This window comes from Canis lupus, chromosome 10 (genome assembly GCF_048164855.1).
Source record: "Canis lupus baileyi chromosome 10, mCanLup2.hap1, whole genome shotgun sequence".
Taxonomy (NCBI): Eukaryota; Metazoa; Chordata; class Mammalia; order Carnivora; family Canidae; genus Canis; species Canis lupus.
In genome coordinates, this window is record NC_132847.1 from 35,607,118 (window position 1) to 35,616,968 (window position 9,851).

Genomic DNA, 9,851 nt, shown 5'->3' on the forward strand with positions numbered 1-9,851 from the left:
CTTTGATGTTTTTATAAAGTCTTCCAGAATCTCAGAGAAAGATCTATGCCCACCTTTGTAATTTCAGGACTTAGTGGCATACGTTTTTATACTATGATTCCCTTTTAGTATTCTTTTATCCTAATAACTTCATCTTTATCTTTTAAAAAAGTTACAGGATTGCAGATATTTTTAGCCTGCTCAAACCATTTAGGAAGAAGACAAAAAATAATTCATAAATATATCTATATAAAGTGTTGAATAATTTTTTAATTTAAAATCAGTGCATGCTAAGAGAGTAGATCTTTAAGTTTTCATCACAAGGAAAAATAGTGTAACTATGTATGGTAATAGGGTTAACTAGATTTATTGTGGTGGTCATTTCACAATATACACAAATATCAAATCATTACATGGTGCACCTGAAACTGATGTCACATGTTAATTATATCTCAATAAAAATAGTTTATTTATTTTTTAAAAAATATTTTATTTATTTACGTGATACAGAGGGCACATGAATATGAGCAGGGGGGCGGGGCAGAGGGAGAAGTAGACTCCCTGCTGAGCAGAAGCTCCAACCTAGGACCCCGGGATCAGGACCTGAGCTGAAAGCAGACACTTAACTGACTGAACTGCCCAGGCACCCCAAAAATAGAATAAAAAAATCAATTGAAGTATAATTGTTTTTATCCTACCACAAAAGCAACACATGATCATTATGGAGTTATTATGCAATGTATATTATCTAAAGAACATCAAAAGAGAAAATGGACCATCAAAGATTATCAAAAACAATAGAAAATACCCCAGGCCCAAACCCAGATATGTACTATTTTATAGCCTGTTTTTGCTTGTGCCAATGTATAAAGCACATTTTTCATGTTCTATAGGTGTATATATAGTACATCTATTGATTATTTCTTGATGTGTATATCGCATGTATATATCAAAATTAATGGCTCACTAATGTGGGGCTTTTAAAACATTTCACAATTTTCACATAGTGTTATACTGAACGTCCTTGTAGACAAGTCATTAAAAACATCCTCGATTGTTTTTTTACAATAAACTAGATTAATTTTTGAAGTGTTTAGAATTACAGTTCTGATGCTCATAAAAATGGTCAACTCAGCCAAGGTAGTATATCTCTCTCTCCCACATCCTCTCTCTACTTATACTCCTTTTATTTATTTATTTATTTTTTTTTTCTACTTATACTCCTTTTAAAGAAACTTTTTAAATTAATTTATTTATTTCAGAGAGTGAGAGAGAAGAGAGCATGAGCTGGGAGAGGGGCAGAGGCAGAGGGAGAAGCAGATTCTCCGATGAGGAGGGAGTCCAATGCAGGACTCGATCCCAGGACTTTGGTATCATGACCTGAGCTGAAGGCAGACACTGAGCCATCTGGGTGCTGTCTATTTATACTCTTGACCAGTGTTTCTCAAACTTCCTTTTACTTGAAGACAAAAAGTATTGGTGATCACGTCACTTCTAAGTTTTTGTTTTTTTTATCATACAATTGTTTACAGGTTTACAACTATAAAATCAAGAATGAATCCATATCTATAGCTACCAATGAGTTATAGCCTAGTCTCTGAAAGGTTGTGTCCATCTCTTCATAGTTTCTAGAGAAAATAAGCACTCTGTTGAAGTTTCTGAGTTTTATAAATGTAGGAGCCTACCCAGGAGTATGACGCATTCTCACACAGAGTGTATTAGTTCTTGTAGCTTTCTTTTAGAAAATAATTATTATGAATAATTATTATGAATTATTATGAATAAATGTGCTTTATACATTGGCACAAGCAAAAACAGGCTATAAAATAGTATTATGAATAGTATTTTTATTAAAATAAATATTTTAATAGGCTTTAAACTTAAGCTTCTGGGGCTGGGGTTTCCAGATTCTCCAGCGAGCTTAGGATTGTGCTTCCAAAATGCCTGCCCAAGGCTGCTATTCCTTCCTCAACTACAGAACTAAAATTGACAAAAGAAGTTGAAAGTACACCTCTCATTTTGAAGAGGCTGTTGGTATACTTAAACCACAACAAAAAGTAGTTTGGTGTTCTTCTGTGGACAAGGGAAAGTAAGCCCTTGGGGGAATGCTCCAATAGTGACCACTGTCATGGTAACGGTTTCGTTGGTGCTGATTTGTGGAGTAGTTACTTGGATTAAATCTCTTTCTCATGGGCACGGATGGAGCTTTGAGCTTCGAGTTTACATCAATTGTACTAGAATTCAGGCACAAATCACTCAAAGTTTTTTATAAGGGAAAAATACTGGCCTGGTTCCTCTTTTACCTCTCAGCACTCTTCCTCACCTATCCCCCACTCAAGTCTGGGCTGAGGGGGTGGGGGAGGGGGTGGAGAGTGGGGGAGGGTACACACTCCCCACCTCCCCACCATGAAAGGGGAGCTTCCTCCACTGGGTCTGTCTTGTATATTGTCTCCATATGCCGCTGGGAAACCTCTTCTTGAAGTCAAGTGATAAAGTTGCACTTCTGTTTCCAATGGCACAGGTCCAGGCCGGAGTGAGACTGGCAGCTTTGTGAGAACCCTTCTCAACTGGGTCGCTGAGTACGGTAGTGAAGCTGGAAAGCATTTTCTCACTGTTGTGCCCCAAGACTGCGGTTAGTCTCAGATTCCTGTGAATGTGACTAAAAAATGTTTGCGTTTTAGCCACAATCACTAACAAATTATGCTCAGCTATTCAACGCACAGACCAAAAGAGAGCCTGACCCCATTATCAAAACTCAAACCCAGATGGCGAGGAGTCCCAGCCTAATGAGGGCCTCTCCGTCATTTCAAACAAATTTCTTGTCAATCATGCCACATCGCATATGGGGTCTCCTTTCAAAGGCATCAGAGTTGGAGGATTCAGAGGCCTTCCAGAGCAAAGCAATGCCTTCCTCCTAAAATTAGTTACTCATTTTAGAGAGTCTTAAGAACATTTCCTCCTTCTCTTCCCCCCTTCCCTCGCCAAGAAAAAAAGATTCTAGGCCGTCTAAGCTGGATGACTGTATCAGACTCAAATCTGGAAATGGAGCAGCCAGAAAGTCTGAACTACATTCTTGGCTCACTACTCAGGGGGAAAAAATGAACTCAGAGGAGGAGACTATCAAAAAACCTTATCAAAAGGCTTATGCTTCTGAGGTCAAAATAAGCTGACTAGAAACTGTAATTGCAGGACCCTCCTCTCGGGCTTGTTAGGATGAAAAGTCAGAAAGGGAACCACACCATTGTCCGGCACTTGACCAAGGTGTGGAGAGCAGCCCTTGAGTCTCCATCCCTGGCGGTGAGATGCAGAGCTCTGCCCTCTGCCCAAAAGGGCTTGGTGGCACAGCCCTGTCTTGACCCTGGGTTTGCTCCTACCAGATGCGCTCACTTCTTTGGCCTCAGTGAGTCCAAGCGTGCGCTCCCGCTCTTGGCCTCTTCATCCTCCGTCCATGCGCCATGCACGCTTCTTGTGTCACCCACGGTGCTGCCCCTGGCATCCCTCGCAGGCTGCCCCTCTTGGGGGTGGATCCCCTCCCCCCGGAAAGGCAGCCACAGCTGTGTGTCCTATGAAAGGACCGAGCTGCTTGCTGTGCACGAAGCAGAAGAAAACCAGTGTAAATCGCAGTCCTAATTGCCCATATGGGAGATGTGCAAAGAAGGGAGTGAGCAAGACGCAGGAGCGGTGCAAGTGGTGAGCAGAAGGCTGAGCGCGGAGAGAGAAGCAGCCACCATACCGGGGAAGTTTGGAAAACTGTTGTTGCTGTTCCTGCTGCCTGGGATTCGGAGAGGGTTTCAGAGTGAAACAAAAGTCTGCTGGTGTGAGGACTGAACTCCATTTTCTGTGTGAGTCTGAGTAAAGAGAAAGATAAACAGAACCTTTCACCGATAGGCATATTTTAGAGTTCAAGTGTGACATGACAGGTCCAAAATAGATTCCACATGATTGGAGCAGATCCAGAATCTCAGTCCCTGAATAGCAATCAGTGTTGGAAGCTTAGAGCCGGCATCCACTATCATCACATAAAACATGGAAGAAACAGCAAATCCTACACAGCTGTTAGCGAATCAGGACAATCCATATGTGCAGCTTTATGCTAGGGACACATTTTCTTAAATTACTCGGCTTAGTTGCAATTGAGGCTCTCTTTGACTTTTTACATGTCTTTAATGAATACCTTTAAAGAATCTTACAACAACTTTCTTTCATGAATTTTCCTTTCAAAGAAGGAGAGTTATGTTCGTTGCAATACTCAATCCAGGCAGAACTAATAACCCAAGGGCTTCATGCTGGGTTTATTTTCATGGAAAGCTCCTCATAATTTGAAACCACAGAGAGTCACAAGCATCTGAGAAGATACAAGCTAAAATGTCTAAGATTCTATGACTTCATCATGAGGGATGTTGGTAAGTGGTGGGAGCCTCTCGTTTAGGCCCAAGGTGGGCTGTTTGGTTCCACTGTGGCATAAATGAGACTCTGACAATATGGGGACAGAGAGGAGTGGGGGCAGGGGGTAAGGAACAGAAAGGGGGCTGGCTACAGGAGAGATGGAGTCCATGGGACCCAGCCATTTCCCCCGCCGTTTATAGACAACTATTTTTCTTTGAAACAGTCACCAGAAGGCCTTCCTGATCAGGTCCTCCCCATTTGGTTCATGTTTAGCACATTTAAGAAAGCTTTCAAACTTTTATAATTTGAGGTCAGGTGTAGGTCATTCTCCAGCCCAAAACCTAATCTGAACGTGCCTTTGGGAGAGACCATCAATCCATGAGGGTTCTCTTCTGCCATTTTTTGGGGAGCCACACTATTGTGAAAGTTAGCAAACAGATAATAAATGGATAATCAAGCACTTATGGAGGAACAGCTGGTACAGTGTGTGTCACAACTGCATTCAAATTGGCCAGGAAATCAGCATCCTGCCTCAAACCAAACCAAAAAGATAGAAAAGAAAAAAGTGGATTTTCTGCTGTGTTGATATTCCCTTCCGTGTTCGGATATTCTCATACGTATTTGAAATTCTGTGACTCTTACTTTGACACAGAGCGAATTGTTTATGTTTCCACTTATTTCTCCTTGGTCATATGAACAGGAGTTATCCTTCAGTAACAGAGGAATAGATCAAACCACAGATCAGCAGTACAGAATCCCTACAGGTTATTATTCTAATGGAGTGAAAAATGTATGGAGAAAACTGACAAATTATTTGCTCTCCTCATGTCATGGTATGATGAACATAAATCTTAACCACACAAAGAAATAGTACTTCCAGAAAAATTTCTGGTCACTTTGGAGGTTTGTTTTTTTTCTCTATACTTTGCAGTATATGCAAGCACTACAGTATATTTGTGTAAATGCAGGCCTGTGATGGCCTGCCATAGTTTAATTACTAAGGTTACAAACAAATAAAGCTTTAGTGCGTTGCAAATCATTGATCCATGGTTTTCACAAATACCATGAAATTACATAATCATAAAGCTTAGAGCTTAAAGCAAACTTTATGGATCATCTTGTCTTGCCCATGCCTTCAGAGAAATCAGGTATTATTATGTATATTCCATAGATAAAGAACTTTAAAACGGCAAACTGTCTTTTTCAATTTCTCCCAGCTAGTAAAAAGTGTCCTCAGGATTGGAACTCTTGTCTTCTACTCCTGGAACAATTCTTTGTGTAGAATGAAAATCCCACCAGCATTAAATCCATAGAGATAAAAAGTAGACTAGTGGTTTCCAGGGACTGAGTGGAGGAGGAATAGGGAGTTACTGCCGATTGAGATACGGTTTGCTTTTGGGGTAAAAAGTTCTGGAACTAGAGTGGTGATAGTTGTACAATATTGTGAATATGCTAAATGCCACTGAATTGTGCACTTTAGAATGATTTAAATAGTTAATTTATATGAATTTTACCTTAAAAAATCAAAACTAACATATTGTCTTTGACTACAAGAAATCAGGAATATGATATTGGTATTAACTATTCACCTGTTTCTTCTACATCTTGTGAAGCTCTTTGAGGTCAAGGGATACACCTTACATCTTCTAGTCTTCTGGTACTTAGCCTAATAATTCTATTGAAACCTCCCCATAAAACAAATTCCAACTAGCCTTTCAATCAACTGAAATAGCAAATACTGTTTTATGGAATGAATTTATAACATTACTTCGATTTCTTGTCTAATCTGCCTTTCTTTACTATTGAATCAGATAAGATTATCTTGAGACCTGAATGGAGCTAGTTAACCTCCTTGAGAGCAAAAGACATATTTTAGTCAATAACGTTCCCCAGTGACACCTAGCATAATGCTGTGTTCAATTAGATTCTCATTGAATATTCGTCTAGGGGGTGAGAGATGAATCTCCTGGAATTCTCCAGGAGCTGGGAAGAGATGTTCCCATACAAGGACAGAATGTTCAACCTGTCTATAAGGCGGTAACATTTTATGTTTGCAGATCCTAGTCCTGTGAATTCATCAAGACCTTGCTCAGGCACAGCCCATAGGCACTCCACTAACCTAGGCAGCTTAACACATACTCTTTAACCAGAGAAATAGAGTGGTCAAAGCTCAGCCCTGTATATTAACACCGTCTCAGGAGGACAAAGAGTGAGTCTGCTGTTGTAATACATACCTTTATCTCACTATCTCCTTTTAATCCTCTTATGAAAATCCTGTCTCTAGATGGAAAGATATTAATTGAAAAAAAAAAAACATTTACTAATTTCAGTGAAAAAAGGTATGATAAATTTCATACCCACTCAAGTCATTCAATTTCACAGATAGAAGAATATATTCTTGAAGGATAAAAGCAAGTTTGTACAAGCAATACAAATTTAGAAGCTGTATACAAAATATAATGAAGTGCATTACAGTAATTTTTTTCTTTACCACATTTTTCAACTTTTCAAACTTTTAGGAGTTCATGTGGTAGCAGTAACTAGACGTTGTGGTGATGATCATTTTGTACTGTTCATAAATGTGGAATCACTATGTTGTACACCTGAACTAAAATACCGTGTGCCAACCTATATGTCAATTTAAAAAAAGTAAATAAATTTTTTAAAAATTTCAAAAGACAGAAACTTTGAGGGGTTCATGATTACATTTACTCAATTGCTTGAAAATAAAAATGACAATAGATGTTACAGCAAAAAGGAACTTTAGGGCAAAGTAAAATAAAAATTAAGAGCTTCAGGATATTTGGAAATAAAGGCACACACAAATAAGTCTTGCAAGATGCTCTCCATCCGTCTCGCTTGACCTATGTATACAGTACTGTACTGGCAAATGTTTAATAACTGGATCTCCAGAAAAAAATATATGCATACATAAGTTTATTACAAATTTTATAGGTATAAAGTCTGTGTAACACACAATTTACACATAACAATAAAATACACTACACTCTTTATTGCAATTTCCGTAGAACCAATTGATTCTCAAGAAGGGTATTAATTGAATTTTGCCTAACTCTACAATCTATAGCTGATCTGTTGCAACTGATAAATGAGTAGAGGGCCAACATAAATGCTGGCTGATATTTTCACTTAGGATTATATTAACAAATAAGACAAAAGTGAAATGATGAAGATGCATGTTAAAATTTTCCATGATTGGCCATGATATATTCCCTTGCTGATTTGAACAATAAAATTCTGAATACTGGAGAAAGATTTCCTCAATCATTCTGTGCCATTCCACATGTAATAGCAACTATGTATAGCATAGTGTTTCCACTTTACAGAAGCAACATATGTGAATAACCTCAAGAGCATAAATAATAATAAAATGTAGTAAAACAATTAGGAAGTGATAACTTTGAAGTATTTATTACTTTGCTTTTGGCATACTTTTTATTGTTTTTATTTATTTTTAAAAATATTTATTTAATTATTTTTAGAGAAGGAGAAAGAGGGTGCAAGCAAGGGGAGGGGCAGAGAGAGAGAGACAGGCAATCCCCTTCTGAACAGGGAGCTCAGTGCAAGTCTCAGATCTGGAGTCCCTGAGATCATGATCTGAGCTGAAGTCAAGAGTCAGATGCTTAATCAATTGAGCCACCCAGGCATCCCAGTATACTTTTTAAATTGTAAGTTTATACAATTTAATTTTTAATAATGGCTGTATTTAATAACTGGCTAGCAAAACTCTTGAAAATCAAATCAGTGAAAGGTATTCCAGGCTGGCTGTGGCACATCACTGAGTGTATGAAAAGCAAAATGTTTTAAGTTCATCCAAAAATGGTACACAATTTAAATTTTTCTTAGAAGAGTCTCTAGCTAGACATTATCATCAACTATACTCAAAAAGAATTGATCAGGGGTCGCCTGGGTGGCTCAGCAGTTGAGCGTCTGCCTTCAGCCCAGGGTGTGATCCCAGAGTCCTGGGATTGAGTCCCACATTGAGCTTCCTGCATAGAGTCTGCTTCTCCCTCTGCCTGTGTCTCTGCCTCTCTCTCTGTGTGTCTCTCATGAATAAATAAATAAAATCTTTAAGGAGAAAAAAAAGAACTGATCAGAAGATCAGAACTGAGTCATTGTTTTTTTTTTTTTTTTTTTTTTTTTCTGTAAACATAATGTTATAGCACATTTATGAAGTGTGTTTTTGGTTGAATCTCTTCCTTTGTTTGTTAGAGTCAAAAGTATTGTGACCAGTAGGTTTATCCACTCTGGCATTCATTCAGCAAACAATTATTGAGTTTATTAACCATATCAGGCATGATGCTAAGAAATAGAATTATGAACATGACTAAGCTACATATCCTGCTCTGGGAGAAATACCTACTAAGTGTAACATACTCTTCTTAGAGCTTGTATTATTGGTACTTTATTGGTACATTTTCTCCCATAACAGTATTATGAGCTAAATGAGCTGACCCCATATCATATACTGAAAACTGAGATTGAGGGCAGCCCAGGTGGCTCAGCGGTTTAGTGCCTGCTTCAGCCCAGGGCGTGATCCTGGAGACCTGGGATCGAGTCTCGCATGGGGCTCCCTGCATGGAGCCTGCTTCTCCCTCTGCCTATGTCTCTGCCTTTCTCTCTCTGTCTCTCTTGAGTAAATAAATAAAATCTTTAAAAAGCAAAAAAAAAAAAAAAAAAAAAAAAAACTGAGATTGAGAGAATAATATTCACAAGGGCTTGAAATTAGCAAATGGCAAAGATGTTACTCTCTGATTGGCTGATTCAAAAGACTATACTTTTTATATAATACTTTCTATTTCATGGATTGCATGATAACTTGATTAAAATGTGGGAATAAACCAATGATTTTTGTAAATTTTCTCAACACTTTAGAAATGTAATAAACATATAAATTATATAAATTCCCATACTAAAAGCCAAAGACTCTCCATATTTGTTATTTCATTCCAATACTACAGATAAGACTCAAATTAAAATAACACAAAGTTAAAAAGGTATACTGTCCAAACACTTGTTAAGCAGAAAACCTTAGGGAAGACAAAAAGTAATATATTTATTGAAGATATAGTTCATAACAGTATTATCTCTACCACAAATAAACCTTTATAATCAGAGAAAAACAAGGAATAAAATATTATGTAAAACTTTTATAAATGTAAATATAAGGAAGAATCAACACAATAAATTGTGAAGAATTTTGAAAAATTTTAAATATTTTGACCTATCAAGTCAATACAAACAATGTAGCTGGAGAGATTTAGATAATATAATTAATCAGATTTAAGTATAGTAAATAAAGCATACTACAAACTTAACATTTTAAATTGTTCAGTTTCGAAAATTAAAGTTATTAGGTCACAAAGAAAGCCTCAATAAATATCAAAAAGGAGTAAATATCAAAATCACATTTTCTAAATCTAATTAAGCAAATCTATAATACGAACACCAAGTGTTAACCAACC

General features: G+C 37.6%; 1 long non-coding RNA gene across 1 annotated transcript; it reads right to left on the reverse strand.

The window, feature by feature from the left end:
• Positions 1-229: 229 nt before the first annotated feature.
• On the reverse strand, positions 230-3,853 carry LOC140641459 (uncharacterized). The gene is made up of 2 exons (XR_012037970.1): positions 3,713-3,853; positions 230-2,638 (listed from the first exon to the last, which is right to left on the reverse strand). It is a non-coding gene; the product is annotated as an uncharacterized lncRNA (long non-coding RNA).
• Between the last annotated feature and the right edge of the window lie 5,998 nt (positions 3,854-9,851).